The sequence below is a fragment of the Parasteatoda tepidariorum genome, chromosome 3, assembly GCF_043381705.1.
Source record: "Parasteatoda tepidariorum isolate YZ-2023 chromosome 3, CAS_Ptep_4.0, whole genome shotgun sequence".
Lineage (NCBI taxonomy): Eukaryota > Metazoa > Arthropoda > Arachnida > Araneae > Theridiidae > Parasteatoda > Parasteatoda tepidariorum.
This window is the reverse complement of record NC_092206.1, coordinates 89,297,334-89,316,026: the sequence shown is the minus strand read 5'-3', so window position 1 is coordinate 89,316,026 and position 18,693 is coordinate 89,297,334. Positions and strand designations below refer to the sequence as shown.

At 30.3% G+C, this 18,693-nt stretch overlaps 1 protein-coding gene across 1 annotated transcript in view; it reads right to left on the bottom strand.

The window, feature by feature from the left end:
• Window positions 1–18,693, bottom strand: part of LOC107440145 (glutathione S-transferase 1) — a 115,809-nt gene that overhangs the window by 25,473 nt on the left and 71,643 nt on the right. The gene's annotated exons all lie outside the window — the stretch shown is intronic.

Genomic DNA, 18,693 nt, shown 5'->3' with positions numbered 1-18,693 from the left:
TGTATTTTAGCACAAAGGTCGCCCACTTGTGTATTTATGTTTAATGTAGTTTTCAGTTCAATAGTTTCCAACTTAAAAGATTTTAATCTATATGAAAATCAAGAGAGAAATTAAAAACTTCCTTCCATAATGACTCTCCACAGGCTAATGGGGAAAGCATGAGAAGTGTTGCCATAGTCAGAGAGCTCTGCTCTACGCCTTCTGCAGCCCATTTCGGTCGCTAATAATGCATTTTACACAGCTTCGATTGCTCCCAAGGGAGAATGAAGGCGATTGATGCTTAAAGCCTTTTCTCCGAATAACAAACAAAGTACGATAATTGCCTTCTGTGTGAATGGTCCCTATATATTTTTAATATATTTGTTATAAAATGATAAAATGTTATAAATGGAGTAGAGTAGTTGATTATTTACTTCGCACTAGATCTGCTCGATTGACGACGGTCTGGAAAACAAATCTCTGGATGATCCTAAAAAAATGGTATCAATTTTAATTCTATGCCGAGGAAATGGTTCATCAGCTTTGGTAGCCCGACGAGCTGCTCATGAAGTCGAGCTCTTTACTGTAGAACAGTTTAACGTGGACCGATACCACACACCCTCAGTCCCTATACAAGCTGATCAAAGTGGTCACCCGCCTGCTTATTTACCCCAAACAGTGATGCTTGATTGCTGTGAACCGTGTCTTTATGAGATCAGTACACTGCGAAAAATTTATGTCCCGCAGTGGACTGATCGTTAAGACACGATTCCCAGCAGATCACCGAAGTCAAGCATCACTGGCTACTGTCAGTGTGCGGGTGGGTGACCACCTGGATCAGTCTGCGTAGGGACCGAGGGTGTGCGGTATTAGTCCTCGTTAAACTGTTCTACCGTAAAGTGCTCGACTTCGCGTGCAGGTCGTCGGGCTACCGAAGCAGGGGTGCCATACCCTCTGCAGAGAATCAAAATTGTGATCGTATGTCGTCTTCGGATGATCCTCAGGGATGTTTCCCAGACCGTCGCCAATAGCCCATTGTGCAGCTCTAGTGCGACGTAAATTAACAACAACAGCAGGAAATTTATAAAATGAAATTTGTGTGTGGTTGATTCCAAGAAGAGCTATGTCAGTGGTAGCTCAGCTACTGTAAAGTGAGCATCTGAGCAGGGTTCTATGAGGCTTTACGCTAGTAATATCCAAAAAAATAAAAAATAGATAAATTATAACAAAAAAACTAAATAATTTTAATTTTTTTTTTAAATTGCTCAGTATTGATAATTCAAAAACTTTTTCGTTTTATGATAAGGATGAAATGGGAAGACAATAGTTTCACATGTCTAGGGAAAAACTTTATAAATTAAAATTATAGTATTAGAAAAAAAAATATATGTTTAAAAAAATTTTTAGATGGTTTTTCGATCGGGCCCCTTAAATGCCAAATTTTTCTAATGGACAGAGATGTTTTGTATACAAAACGAGGAAATTAAATGACAGTATACGAAATTTAAAGAACAGAAAAAAAATATACAAATTAAATTCGAGTTTTTTTTTCCTCTTTTTAAGAATGGAGGTAAAAATCTTATATTCTAATCGATTCTATCCTAGGGATACTGCAGAAAGAGAAAATTTATTGTTATATGTTTTACGTTAGTACATTTAATTTAGCTCGGTTTTTCTCTAAAATCTAATTTATTTTAAAATTTTCATATGGCGATAACTGTGTCTCAATTTTAAGTTTTAATTTTACTATTTCAACAACTATTCTGAAATGTATTTTAAAGACCACAAATAACTTAGATGAGAATGGTAATCTACTTTTTTTATTTCATTCATATTTTCATGAAGTATTTATATTCATTTAAAAATTCTTATTTAAAGTAATTGATCTTGAAATTAACATGAATCATTTTCCCATATGGAAATGCCAATTAAAATATTAAGGATAAAAAAACTATTTTAATAATTAAATTGCCAAATTTATTAAAAACGTTTCTTTTATTTTTAATATAGATTTTATTAAATCACACTCGGATCTGTGATAGAAAAATTTTGACCACTTTTCAACTAGCCAGCGCACTCTTTTTGTAACGCTATGCCTGGTGGCAATGAAGGTTTCATTGGTATCCTTATAGCTACAGGAAGACTTTTATCACCAAATATATATTATGTTAGTCCGAATTTGCAATCACCTTCCGAATATCTTAGGTACTCTAATTTCGTCGTCAGCCTTATTCAGCTGCCACTTTAGGCGAAATATGTCTGCTCTTGGCAAAATATTATGCATTGTATAAAATTTGAGCTCTTATTCTTTCGGCCCTCGACCTNAAAAATGGCGGGAAAATTTATCGAATTTCGTTTCGGTTTTCTGATTTCCGGATAACGGGTTCTGTACTGTAATAACTTTAGGCGATACATTATTATCACTGAAAATAAAGAGCAATAATATATATACTTTTCAGAGATCACAAAATTTTCAGTAGGACCCTGGAAAATAGTAGTTTTATATTTTAGTGAATTCATCCATGAAAGCTGTTGAGATTATAGAACTTGAAAATAAAATAAAGAATTATATAAAACCAGTTTATTTTTGGATGATTATTGGGTGAAGGATTTCTAATCACACTTCCAGGAATAAATAACTCCTCACAAACATCATTTAGCAGATATAAGAAATATTCTTCCTTATGTGTGAAATTTAGAGAACTACAATAACTGTGTACTTTAATTTTATTCCCCTAAAAAATTGTGCACCTGCAACGCATAGACACACTTTTCTTATACATATATGTGTGTGTGCCCGTTCCTCTTTTATTACAGAGTCATACTTTAACATATCTCTCCCTTTGTCGCATGTCACACATTACAAAAGCATAATATTGCAACTCAGAAATAAAATACATATTATAGATCATATTTCAAGCTTTATTTTAAAACTTTAACTGTGAATTTTAATGAAGTTTGTGAGCATAACAATAATGAATATTATATGTGTGCTCATTTTGCTGAAAATAATATAAAAATGAAAACTACCTTTTGTTCACATGTCATGCTTTATTACATAAACATATATCTGCATCAGGTTAGAAACAAAGGAGAATGTAAAGACTTTATTTTTTAAACTTTAAATAAGTGTTTTGATGACATTTGAGAGCGATAACAATAAAAATAGTTACACGTGTACTTATTTTGATGAATATAATATAAAAATTAAAAATATAAATACATTTAACCAGCTGATTTTAAATGCTTTTATTTTAATTACATTGTGTGATATCACAATTCTTGTTATACTCTTGTCACAAACTATTTAAAGTTTTCCCCATTTTCTTAAAAATAGATTTTTTTTAAAAAAAAAAACAGAAATCAATATGAATAGTTTATCATACATACTCAATTAATTTTCATAATTTCTTTAAAAAAATAGATCAGTAAGTAGAACAATGAAAATATAAATAATTATTTACATAAATAATATAATAACATGCCACTCTGAAGTAACTCCGGCTGTCTGAGTAGGGTTTAATATGAGGCAATTAATTGTGTACAATTTTATAAGAGCTGCCCAGTGTTCTACGCGTTTTTAGAAGGGCGGCCTAGCTCGGCTTGCCCTTTGATGCCTATTAATGCGTCCTTCTTGTAAAAATAAGCCACCATCCCTTAAAAACATTGCCTTTTTATTTTCTTTTTTCAAGAAAAGGTTGTTTTCCTAACCATCTGTTTTATTGAAAAGTCCATTTTTGATTTATTTAGTGACTGATAATTACTTAACTTAAATTTTTAATTTGATTCCTTCATTTTAGTAAGATTTTTTTTTATGCTGTCTAGTTATATAGCTAAAGTTAATTCAGTCCCAGAGATATTAAAATTTTTTATTGGGGGGAGGGGGGGGGGCATTAACGAATTTTTTAGAGATTTTAAATTTTACTATGTATGTATGTATTTGCTAAATCAATTATTGATAAAAGGGAAAATTTTTTAGAAAGAGTATGTTTTTTTTTAACAAAAAATTATATTTCTGAATTAATTCTAGCATTTAAAAGTATTTAATTTCCTGCAAATTAATTTTTTTTTTTAAATATATACCTTTTATTTAAAAATGCACCTTTAAATGTTTATTATCTCATAATTTTCAGCTTAAAATATAATAAAAAGCTTTAAAGTTGTTTTTTAGCTTAATTTTTTTGATGAAAATTAATACACACAGTGAGTTTCTTTTAGCTTACTTTTAATAATTTTTCAAAAGCTTCAAATTTTTCTCTTATTTTAATAATGTGTGAGAATTACTTTGTGAAATGCACACATAAAATAGAAAAAGAGGGTAATTTGAAAGTTGAAGATAGAATTCAGTTATTACATATTACACATTTTGATAAATTTTAATGGTGTTAGGTGCCCTTTTGAAACTCTAAGTGCTCTTTTCTGAGAGGAAGAACCTTGCACCTTTTTTTCCTAGGGAGAACTCAGAGTTGCCTATTGCATTTCAGAGGGTGTCTGAAAAACCGTGCATACAAAAATGCAAAAAATATTAAATATTTCACAGTTTAGATTCAACAAGTCGGTAATGTTACAAATTTACATTCTAGCAAAACAATATAATTGCATAAAACTGAATATTGTGAACTATGCATTGTTTTTAAAACAATTTGAATTGAACCATATTCATTAAAAACTCCATTTTCATCATAAATATCAATGAAAAAAATCTGGAAACAAATTACAAAAAAAAAAATTACTACTGCTACCATTGCTACCTTAAAGAATAATCCAATCATTTATATTTTAAGAGTTCTCTAGTAATTATATGCCCTTCTTATAAAACCAAAAAAATTAATTAAAGGTACCTCAAGATAGAATCAAGTTAACATGTCTTATATACTACTGAATTGGTATTTAATATTTGTAGTTATGCCACATTACTCGTGGCGTAACTACCGCTATAAATATTGAATACCAAATCACTAGTATATAAGACATGTTAACTTGATTCCATCAAGAGGTACCTTTTGATAGATGAAGATTGACACAGTCGATAATAAGTCTCTCTTGTTTATAATTAATTCCTCTCATTGGTGACCTCCGGACGTGATAAGAACATGCCAATATTGATGGATGATCCACACTAAACAATTGATTTGCTTAAAAATATACTGCTCAAAGAAAAAAGAATTTGGTGAAGTAAAGAAAGTCTCCCGGTAATAAACAATACTGAAAAAAAAAATTATAATAATGAGCAAAGTGCTATAAACAAAAAATAAAGGGGAAAAAAATCAGCGAATTGCTATGAACGAAAAAAAAATGAGCAAAATGCTATAAAAAAATTGAAGAAAATATATAATGAGCAAAATTGGCATAAATAAATAAATAGCATGAATTAACTAAAGGTATTCATTCATTGAATTCTATCACAGATAAAATTCTGGAAGGGGAGTAATGTGGCGTAACTACTACTACAAATATTATTGAGGTACCTTTTGATAGATGAAGGTTGACATAGTCCAAAATTAAATCCCCTCACTGTTAATATTTATCCTCACATACTAATTATACATTAATTTTTTTTAATGCAAGCAGGTATTTATAGATTTTTAATATATTTTTAGTATTCAGGATAAAATCTCTCTATTATCAAGGAATATAATGAGTTTGCAGACACTTGTACAGACAATTTATTATTTTTATCTAACTTTTCAGATATTAATCCCTGTATTTCTCTCATTAACCTTGATAATGACTTATTAGAATATGAAAATGTTTTTCCCAAGTAAAATTAAAACTTGTTTAATGTGAATGTAAGCAATTTGCAAGGATTCCAAAAATATAAATAAATGGCAGTCATTTTGGAATAACCAATATGCACACAGGTATGGAAAAAGTACGAAGTTTTACATCAAGAAAACCTTTAATAACAAATGACGACTTTTAACAACGAAAAACTTTTCATAAATCTCTGTTTAATGTCGCTCTAGTTAACAACAGTCTTTATCTAAAAAAAAAATATGTTATGGTTTCAGATCCTACATGGTAGAAAAATCTTTAAAGACGACTGTGTCTCTCTTCATAGATGAAATTTTATAACACGTAGAATTTTTTTTTTCTTTTTTAATTCTTTATCTCTAATAGGAGATTTTCTGTGATCAAAAACTAATTTTAAATCTGATAGAGTCGAGAAAAATGGGGAAAATATTTCATTAAGAGGATTTTTTCGACTGTGATGATGATATTTAAACAACTGATTTAAGACATATAGATGACATTTTTGAAGACATTATAAATTATAATGACGATAAAGATAATGATTCTGAAAATTTAAAAATAATTGAGCCACCAATGCTCTCTTACACAGATGAAACTGCTACTAATGTTATAATTTTTCCACTAATGTTCTAAGTGAAGAACGGATGATCTTTTAATAGGCTTAAAACTGAGGACCAGGCAGTAATTATGGCAATCAACATTTTTTTCTTATGATTGATTTTATTCTTGCACTATTTTATTATTATTTTTTGTCATTCTATTTTATTCTTGTCAACATCATTTGTGTACTAGTTGGGAGAAAAAAAACATTTATAACCCATTAATTTGAAATGAAATTAATTCACAAGTCCTATCCTTGCAGAACCACAAAGAAAAAAAAGTTTTCCAAATATTATTTTTTCACAAAATTCTGATTAAGGACACACTCTTAAGGACCTTTTTTCACAGTCTCTTCAAAGTTGTTCAGCAGAAAGCAAACTGTATTACAAGGATAAAGTTTCACAAATAACAGTCTAGCAATGAGTAGTTAAATGACCTTCCTGGGACTAGGATTTTTTCTTCTTCTTCAAATGGATGCGACTGTGCTCTGTTAGATTACTTTTCTTTGAAAAACTCTTATTACATACACTACAAGAAAAAGGTCTATCACCAGTATGAACACGAAGGTGAACAGTTAGAGAACCACTTTGTGAAAAACTCTTATTACAGATGGTACAAGAAAAAGGTTTCTCTTCCACGTGAGTCCAACTATGAGCAGTTAGAGAACCCTTCGTTGAAAATCCCCGATTACACACATTACAAAGAAAATATTTTTCATTAGTATGAACTGCATTTCTATGGGCAGTCAGATTACTCTTCTGAGAAAAACTTTTGTTGCATATATTACAAGAATAAGGTTTTTCACCTGTGTGAACACGTTCGTGATCAGTTAAATTTTTCTTTCGAGAAAAAGTCTTATTACATGTGTTACAAGAATAAGGCTTGTCACCGGTATGAATACGACAGTGCCTGATAAGGCAACTCTTAACAGTAAATGCCTTATTGCATATATTGCACGTGTAAAGTTCCTCACCAGTATGAACACGACTGTGAACAACTAGAAAATAATTTGATGAAAAACTCATATTGCATTCTTTACATAAAAAAGTTTTCTTACGGGTATAAGAGCTTAATTTATTAAAATCATTCTCTGTTTTAAGACTCATATTGTATATATCTTTTATGCTATATTGTGTACAATATAATAATCCTGTTGTTAAACACCTTTACATACAAAGCCAAAAACAATATTACTTTAAATAAAATAATGAAATTTAAATAAGAAGTTGAAGATAAAAAACTAATAATGTCTTGGAAGCAAAGGCAATAGAAATATTTGAACTGTTATCAAAACTTAAAAAACAATATTGAAACACCATATATTAAAAAAACCAAGCAATAACTTTTCATTACAATTAAGTAATTAAATTGATATAATCTGCTTGAACTTTTCAGCCCGGAATTGCAAACAAATATATTAAGGCTATGTGGATACCAAGCTAACATTAAATAGCAAGGTACAAAGAAACAGAAACCTTAAGAAGCATATAATGTATAAATACTTTATCAAACAGACTATGAAAATGTGTAAGGCCTTTTTATGGTACAAATGAAAATTATGATGATTATTGCTCACATGCTCAGTGTATACAATAAAGTTACTAGACCATTTTCACTACACCACACAATTGATATTTATCCATAAAATTATGTAAAAAGTTAAATAAAAGTTATGCCATCAATAATCTGTATACGGTGATATTTTTTAAAATTTTTACTAGGTAACTTTGTTTGTGAACTTTTAACACCAATTGCATCAAAAGTCCTTCATGAATGCACTTATTAGAATAACACATGAGCAAATTTTTTTTCAAATGCTGATACTGAAGTGATATTTCAAAACAAACACAGCATGAATCCAGTTAATTTTATTATAAAAAAATGATAGATTTTTTTTTTCAGTTTCTCTTTTTCGCTACATAATTAGCGATAAATCATTCGTCACTGTGAGGAAAATAGTGTGATATGAATAGGATCTGTAATCTGGTGACGATATTTTAAAATTACTATAATTGGTATATTTTTTGTCATTTACTCCAATGAATTATTTTTCTTTATTAATGACTAGTGTCTTTTTAACACAAATTGATCAAGTATCGTTGAATGAATAGAATGTTTTTTTCCCCTTCGCATGTGAATAGAAGGGCTAATAAACAAATAATGATCACAACACACATCTAACAATAAAGATTACATTTAGTTAATACAAAAACGTGTTCTTTCATTTGACTAATGCTTGTGAAAATTTCTTAACACATGTGTGTAAATACTGTGAATTAAATTTAACATTTAAATATTAATCCAGCTAATCAATAATTATAATGTTAGAGACAGAGACATTTAAATTCCTTAATGATAACAAACACACGTTTTGTGTTGTCTATTTCTGCTTTCCTTGATATTCCAATAAGTCCTGATTTATTACTTTATAGATGGCGCTATACAGAATCGTTTGCATATGACTATAATCAAACACTTTCGATCACCGTCGGAGGAAAACTTCAATTGTTTTCTCTCGAATAAAGTTTACCATTTTTCTTGTAGAGATTGGATGTGCGTAAACGATAGTAATAAGAGCTGGTCAGATACTCAATATTCTGCCATGATTTTCAAACAAATGGAAATTTTTTTAAGCTCGTGTAATATGATGTATTGCACATTAAACTCAGCGTTAAGCATATATCATATAGGAACGAATACATTATGATAAATATGTTTATTTACTTGAAAGAATTCGAAAGTTTTAATACAGTTTTTTTCCCTATGGGCATTTAGTAGAAGCAGATTAAAATTAAGTGAATTGTAGTTAGAATCTAAGCTGAATAATGTTTTGAATCATTCGATTCAAATTATGTGATTCGTGAATGAGGTATTTCATGATGTTATTTGAATGAGTGATCCAAATTACTCGATTTGAATTAGATCTGAATCACTTGATTCGAATGACTGATCTTAATCACTTCATTCAAATAACTAATCCGAAGTATATGATTTGAATCTGTGACATGGATCATTTGATTCAAATCAGTGATCCAAACAACTTAACTATAGTTAAGTTGTTTGGATCCCTGATTAATATAATAGAGATTTGAATCACTTGATTGGAACCATTGATTCAAATTGCTATAGCTGATTCTATTCTTTCAAATATTTTAAAGGTAACAATTATGAGCTAGTTTTATCATTTAATTATTCTTTACTCGCTATGTCTGATAGATCTATGATTAACGTTACAGAACTATATAGATTAATGATTATCAAGGGCGCCCATAGGGGAGGACCGAAGGGGCCCGGCCCCCCCTCTAGAAAATATATTCGGTAATGAAACATATGCGTATTTGATTAATCATGCATAATTAAAAGTGAAATTAATGAGTTAATCAGCTAATTAAGTTAAAAATATTTAAATAGATAAAATTTCGTTTTGTTGATTTTTTAATTGTTGTTGTTGTTGTTAATTAAGTCGCACTAGAGCTGCACAATGGGCTATTGGTGACGGTCTGGGAAACATCCCGGAGGATGATCCGAAGACATGCCATCACAATTTTGATCCTCTGCGGAGGGGAAAGCACCCCCGCTTCGGTAGCCCGACGACCTGCGTGCGAAGTAGAGCACTTTACGATAGCACAGTTTAACGAGGACCAATACCGCACACCCTCGGTCCCTACGCAGACTGATCCAAGTGGTCACCCACCCGCACACTGACCGCAGCCAGTGATGCTTGACTTCGGTGATCTGCTGGGAACCGTGTCTTAACGATCAGTCCACTGCGGGACTGATTTTTTAATTCATTAAGCTATTTGTCGTTCTTTTTTTCATGAGCCCCCCCCCCTAAATTCAAACATATGGGCGGCCCTGATGATTATCGTTAACGTGGTAGCATGTGCAGACTACTTAACCAAATAAATATTTAGGAAGTAATCTGAAGCTGAATGTTTTGTTTCTAAAATTTTTTTGTAGCGTGTTCCTGTGAAACTAAATAGATTAAAATAGAAGGTAATTTAAATTTAAAAAAAAAAAACTTGTTACATGTTGATAGGCAAAATTAAGGGGAAAATGGCTCTAATTCGTTTAGGAAAAATGTACAAAATCTCCATGCCCATGCTATTATTGACGCCAATGATGCTTAACTTAATTAGGTAATAAGTACATATTAAAATTTAAAAAAAATATTATTCACTAAAGGGCAAAATTGATGGAGTAAAGGTAATTCGTATAGAACAATGATGCTTAGTTAATGTTGAAAACTATGCATTAAATGACAGAAATAAGCTAAGTACAAAAAGGCAAAGTTAATAGAGAAAGATTTTCTTGTTTTGTTATGGGAGCCGTAGAAAACTTTTATGATAATATTGACGCAGATAACGCTTAATATATTTTGGCAAATACCTACCACTAGCATTGTGGTAATTGTTGTAGTTTTAATAAAGAAATCAACTACAGATTTTTTATAGAAGCATTAGAAGAATTAGAATTGAAAAATTTTTTTTCGCTGTTACTTTTTTTAATATTTCATAACCTATGTTGAACTGCCAACCCAATTCTGAGTTTAAGAGTATCAATTTTTAATTCATTAACCTTGTGATTTTGTACCCAATTCAGAAGACAAGGAAGCTCCTAGATCAAACATTGGAAGAAACTAGCTTAGCGGTGGACTTTTTTTTATGGAACTTACATGCATTTGCGTTACATGGAATTTTTTTGTCAGGTGCAGGTAATACTAGCCGGTTTATGAAAATCTAGCCTACTAATTGCGGGGTACAACCCAAAATTGGCACAAGTTCCATATTCTAGGTTATTACGATATATAAATTAAAGTAAAACACACAATAGCTTCTAACTGAAAATAAAATACCTTCATTATACTAGAAATCTGAAGGTTAGTTAAAATTTCCATTCTCTGAACTTTTGTTGCCAGTTTTAATTTTTGGTCATTGTCATCCTTTAATTACGAATTCTATAAGTTAAAGTTTTCTCATGTGGCAGAATTTATGAAAAATCCCTTTTTATTTAAGTTATTTAATGTTCGAACCTAAAGAACTAGCTATGACGTATCATTTTGTATCTAGGTTACAACCGATCTTCATGGTATCACAAATGTTGTATTTCACTGATGTAGTTGTTCTTAGTGGACTCCATGAAAAAAAGCATATTTCCCTTTGGACTCCCGGACTTTGCGTATCCCTTCCTCAAAGGATTAGACAAATAAGTGTTTCCAAGAATTCTTAAATTTCCCCATATGCGCATAAAGTGCTATCTTTAATCTTCGTAACAAAATGTAGCATCAAATAATTTCATAGATAATCGAGAACAGTGGACTATTTTTAAAATTTTCAAAATGGGTGAGAGCAGAAAGAAGCACTTCACCATGCCTGCATGCTTCGAGACGTACGCTCGGAAATGTGAAATTTTTTTTCTCGTTAAGGACAATTTCATTTAAAAATTCACAGAAAATAGTTATTTCAATTGAATGAGCTGAAATTTAGTCTTTTATCATTTATAGTACCTGATAAAAAGTATAAATGTACTGTATTGAAACGCTTGTACCTAACTGCCAAACTGACCCAAAACATCAAAAAGCTATCTAGCAAACCTCAAATGACAAATTTTCATCCACTAAGCAGTCTTCTACCTTTTCCCCTCTCCCCCCCCCAAAAAAAAATTAAAAATATATTGGCATCATAGTTCAGCTATATAATTCTCACGATATGCACAATATATGAAGTTAAATGCCTTATTTCATTACTTTTTAGTATCAAATGTTTAAAAATTTATTCATTTTTTATTAAGTGCTTTTTTGTTTCAATAAAACATTTTTAAAAATAATTCCATAAGGCTTCGCAATAGGTGAAAATGCAAATAAGTCTTTCAAAAATTAAAGTTAATTTAAAAAAAGATTTAGAATTACCCCTCACATTATTAAACAAAACTTTTTTTATTTTATAAACTTATGCTACCATTTTCTTTATATGTTTTCTTTTACTGTTTGAATAAATTAAATTACTTACACATAGTTTAAAAAAAAGCATATTGAAACCCCAGTTTTGAACCAACAATGTACAAGAACATATCCTTTTTCCGCTTTGGTCCTTTCACTGACCCCTTACAGAATTAAAACACATTCAACTACAGACAAAAAAGGAAGACATTTCTTCTGCCTACACTTTCATGGTATTCCAACATAGAAGCTAATGTTTCGAGAACATAAAATAGTGATAACTCGCCAATGAAAAGCCAGGGGAATGAAGGGAGAGGTCATTCAAAAGCCCGTCAACACCTCATATTAATCAATCAACACTCCGAACTTTCCAGAGACTTTTACTGACCATCACTCTCTTCCTTCGCATAAACATTACAGTTTCTTAGCAAGGTGTCAATAACAGCATTAATATCTCAAAATTTAACAAGAATATAATTTTTCATTGTTTGGTTTCTTCAATTGTTTCATTTCTTTAATGCTGTTTTTTGAAGCTCTGTTGCTAAAGAAAATATAAAAGCTTTAGTTTAAGTGCCTTACACTTGTAGCAATGCGATGATTTTAAACTATATATACAATCTTGTGAAGAATTATCTGGGCTTTAAAATATACAAATAAGTTAAATATTTTGAAAGTTATTAAACTTTTTTAAAAACCAACTAATTTCGTGACATTTTTCCAACAGGGTAAAAATTATCAACATCTCTGCCTTATTCTCAGTTTTTGCAAATTTTTATGAGTCCAGGTAATGTAGCATTGGAGTAAGTTTTTAAATATTAAAAGATTAGACCACAAACACTTTTTATTTTTACAAAACTGTGGGTTTTTCTCTATATTGACATTTTGCACCATTTTTATAAGTATGGACATCACTGGCTTTAGATAGACTAAACTTGACCAAATAGTCTTGTTGCAATAGTTGCAAACTCACAGCAGTTATAAAAATAGCATATTATTATCAAAAAAGTATTTCATATAACGTCAGAGTCTTCGAAAAACAGCCTTAAAATTAAGTTTTATGTTAGGCAGTTGAATTTGCAAGTCTGAAGAGGCTTTGTTTTTGTTATATTATTTAAGTCTTACAGTTTTTGTCATATAAGTTTAAATTGAATAAAAGAATCTGAATTATGGTTTTTGAAAAAAAAAGAGCTGTTATAAACTGTAAGAATGGTTATAAGAGAAAAAAAAATTGTATTCTTGAAATTGCCTATATATTTATAGAATTTCAAATTTCTATGGGATAGATTGATACGATTATTTTATAAATGCATATCATTTTAGCAATTTATTCAATGATTCGTTTTTTTTTTTAAATTTGCTATTTTTTTATTGCAATTTTACACTAATAATTTCATAAAAATAACCTTATTATCAAAAAAATAATGGATTGCTAATATGAAAAAAACAGGTTTCAAAAATAATTACTGGTTAAAAAAAAAAGTCCTAACTCACGGAACCCTAAGGTTCCACAGAACACCCATGGGGGGTAATACTTAAATTTTTGGATATTTTTTTAAAAAAATTTACTATTACAATCAAAATTATACATTGCAACACTAATTCAAGTGATTTAAAAATCAAATGTCATGATTAGTATTTAGGTGGTTAAATAATGAAGCATGACGATTCATATTCACACGAAAGTCTAATATCGCGATTTGTATTCATGCAATTTTTGAAATTCAACACAGCTATTTTTATTCAAACGATTTTAATATAAAACATCGATTTATGTAATTTAAAAGTTATAGCTATTCGTGTTCTTACGATTTAAAAATTACATATCACAATTCAAATTGGAGTGATTTAAAAATAAAACAAGATGGTTTGTATTCACACATCTATAAAATTCAATATCACTATTCGAATTCATGCCACATTAAAATTCAAACTACACGGTTAGTATTTTGACGATTTTAAAATCTAACATTGGGATTCCTTTTCATACAATCTCAAAAACAAACAATGCGATTAGTATTCACGCTATTTCAGACAAATCCTTCAAAGGCTTTCCCAATTCCAATTAGAAATGGTTGTAATCTAATATATTTGCTTTACATTCTTCGTGTCCATTCTTTATAAAAGAATTTTAACTGTCCGTCCAATTGCTTTGGAGTATGCAATTGTAATAATTAGAGAAAGAGCAGTAAAGGTTAAAATTAAGCTATTTAAAATACTATTTATTTATTTCAATTATTTATTTTTACTTATTTTATACTTAATTAAATCGAGTAACATTTCCGCTTTATTAAATGTATTAGATTTTCAGGGGTGATTGTGAGCCCAAGTAAAAATTCCGAAATTTCTTGTGCTTAAAAAAAAAAGAAGCTGAAATTGAAAAAAAATTTAAACAAGGTTTTTTTTCTTCCTTTTTCTCAATATTTCTTAGTTTACTTAATATATGTTTAAAATTACACATACCTATGACACCCAAAAGCAGAAAGTGCCTAAAACTGTGACGTACGTCGCAGAACAAACAAAGTCCTGCAGAACAATTTGTATCTTGAATAACTGGCAGCGTTTTCCTGCGAAACCGCCCCTCCCCTGCCCACCTGTCTCCTGCAGAACTATCCCCAACATTAATCTCATACATTCCTCTGTAGACCATAATGACCTGAAGGTTCAAAAGCTCCCCCTCATAATCTTGCAGAACATTTCCTCCCAAATCAGTTAGAGAGTATGTTTCAAGGAGTTCCTCTGCCAGATTTGCCTGCTAGCTCCGAAAGTCTATGTTCCGCCTTAAATAATTCTGAGATTTCTATATTTTCCTCAGATGCAATGCAAATAATAATCTACATCGATTCCATGTTGGAGCAGTATAAAATATATTTTGAAAAACCGGAAAACGTTGATGTTGTTATTAAACGAATGAAAATTCTCTTTAGCTTTGACCACCTGCTGCTTCCCAGGAATGTTGTTGCCTAAGAACAGGAACATTTGACACCCTGCACAAATTTTAGCACATTTATCAGTAATTTATTTTTGCCATTCTGAGGAGGAAATTAATGAATTAGCTTTTGACTAAAACATTTTTATAAAATGTCTGTATCAGTTTTTAGCAGACAGCGAGAGAAATCGATCACCGTTTCCATCAAGAGAGCTTCTAAAGCAAGCCGTAAAAGAATTAAATTCAGAGATTTCCAATTTCATGAAGTTTATGATTTCATATTTTCCATTCCCTTTTCAGAAGCAATTTGTGAATCTTGGGGATCCCCGATTGACAGAATTGTTTCTAAAAGATCAAATGTTTTCTATGAAGATGAAGAAAATGTTGAAACAACAGACCAGCGAATGTTTGCAAATGGTGCACCACCTAGGCATTTGCCTATTCGAAAGATTTTTAAGGCCTTGGTTTAAAAAAATAATGTAGTGTATCTGTGTATGATGCTGTATTTTAATAAATGAAAATATAGTATTTTATCATAAAGTTGACTTTTTTCGATGTGAAATGCTTGCAGAACATTTGTATAAATTAATAAGTTCTGTTGCAGAACATTTGAAAATATTCTGCTTATGGGCCTATGAGGACCAGGAGAAGTAATTAAAATTTACAAATATGTCTTTCTGGAGTTTATGATTATAATAACTATTTACCAATAAAAAATTAATTTTAATCATGAATATAAGCTAATAAAGTGTATCTCTCTGGCTCTCCCTTACAAACAAATAAAATAAACTTTGTTTTCAAGTTCCGGAAATTCGGATTTTTTCTGGAGCACAATCAGCCCGGGATTTTTGTCACAATTTGGATGGTGGCTAAGTCGGTATTTTACGCAAATAAATAAACAAAATAGCAAAATTTATTTGTACAAGCAACATGATGTACCAATTAATTTAAATATGAAAGAAGTTTTCCCAAACTAAAGAAAAAATGTGCAATTTTTAATGTGTACAATTTTTACAAAGATTCTATAAAAAGATAAATAAATATAAATTGCAGCGATTTCAGAACAAACAGTTAACACACTGGTATGAAAAAAAAGAAATCAGTTGCACATTTACTTTACTAAAAATCTCTTAATACACACCATGCTAGGAAATCTGATTTTTCAAATGTATACGGCTGTGCTCTTTCAGATTACTCTTTTTCATAAAATTCTTATTACATATACTACAAGAAAAAGGTCTGTCACCAGTATGAGTACGAAGGTGAACAGTTAGAGAACCATTCTGTGAAAAACTCTTATCACATATGGTACAAGCAAAAGGTTTCTCTTTCACATGAGTCCAACTATGAGCATTTAGAGAACCCTTCGTAATAAAACTACGATTGCACACGCTACAAAAAAAACATTTCTGTCTGGCATGTACTGCATTTCTGTGGGTAATAAGGTTACTCTTCTGAGAAAAACTCTTATTACATATATTACAAGAATAAGGTTTTTCACCCGTATGAACACGTTCGTGATCAGTTAAATCTTTCTTTCGAGAAAAAGTCTTATGACATGTATCACAAGAATAAGGCCTGTCACCAGTATGAATACGACAGTGTCTGATTAGACAACTCTTAACAGTAAAACTCTTATCACATATATTACAAGTATAAAGTTCTTCTCCAGTATGAACACGATTGTGGACAACTAGAAAATAATTTGATGAAAAACTCTGATTACATTCTTTACAAAAATAAGTTTTCTTGCCAGTATCAGTATCTAACTTAGGAAAGTCACTCTCCATTTTAAGACTTATATTGCAAACAATGTCTCCTTATACTAAATAGTGCACAGTATACTTGCCATAAAACGCTTTTACATTTAAAGTTTAAAATGCTATTACTAAACAAGACAACACATAAAATAAGAAGTTGACAATTTAAAATGAATTTAAAATAAATTTTATAATAATGTCTCCAAAGCAAAGGCAAGAGAAATAATTTAAATGTTAATATTTTGTAAAAAGCATTACTGAAATATCATTTATTAAAATATCATTAATTATTTTTTATTACATTCTCACTAAGCACATCAAATGTCAAAATTTGCTTCGATTTTCTTGTCTGGCATCAAAAACCAATACTAAGGCCATATACCATACCACAGTGACAATGTAAAAATATATAAGGCCTTTTTCTATATAAATAAAAGCTACAATGATTAATGCTTCAATGCTAGATCACATATACAGCAGCTATTAGCCCAATTTTCTAACTACACCACACACATTACACAGCAGCTATTAGCCCAATTTTCTAACTACACCACACACATTACACAGCTAAATTTTCTCTGTAGTTAAATTTATATCATAAATAAATTTTTGAACACTTTGTTTTTTATTTTACTTGTATCAATAGAACAGTCAGGGAATTTTGTTAACTTTTGACACAAAAAGGATCCATAGTTTTTTTTAATAAATATAATTATTAGAATAAACACATGAACTATCACAAGCACAGCATGAGGCAAATTTTTCTTTATAAGGATAATGCTCTTCTAATCTCTCTCTTTTTTCTCACAATTAATAAAAGGTTTTTCTTTCAGTATGAAGAACATGATGAATAAGATCTGGAATTTGTAGTAAAACTTGTAAGATAACATATACTTAATACTCCATTGAATTATTTTTCTTTATTGATTAATAATGTCTTTTTGACATATACTCATCAAGCATCATAAAGTAAATCGAATGTTTGTTTTTTACATCGCCTGTGAATAGAATAGCAGATAAACTATAATTAAATGACGATAACCGCACACTATTTGCATAAAAATAGTCTGTGTTCACATATAAAAGTGCTATTTAAGATGACTTAAGTTAGTGGAAGTTTTTTAAAACAGGTGCATTTATATTGTTCATTTTGAACTGCTTTTAAATACTAATATTCATCTTGTTAATTAAAGTTCAATTCTACAAAAGATTACAAACATACGTTTTGTGCAGTTTATTTCTGTCTTCTCTGGCATTTTAACATTTCTTGATGCGCAAATTTATAGATGGCGTTAAACAGACTCTTTTACCTATGCAAGGAAGGGAGAAGGGCCAGAGGCATGAAACCAGTCTCTCCCCAGATAGCGTATGGGGCACGGGCATTGATTGTAAACAAACAATCAAATGCGGGTGCCTGGGTGGCGAGGTTGTCATAGACTTAACATAGCGAAATTTAAAAATAAAGTGTTTTTAACTAATATTCTGAATTTATTTAGAATATGGATGGGTGATCTAATGTAAACAATAACAAGCGTCCTTAAACCGGAAGAAATTTAGAAAATTTCCGGTGTATCCCTCCGCTTATGTTATGACTACGAGGCGATGTGGGAACAAGCCAAATATTCTATGCAGTTTTGTTATTGTAATTTGGGCTCAAATCTAAACATAATTGTACCATTCATAAGAGCTTTCAGAAATGTATTGATTCTCAGAGGTCGTAAGGCCAAAAAAAATTT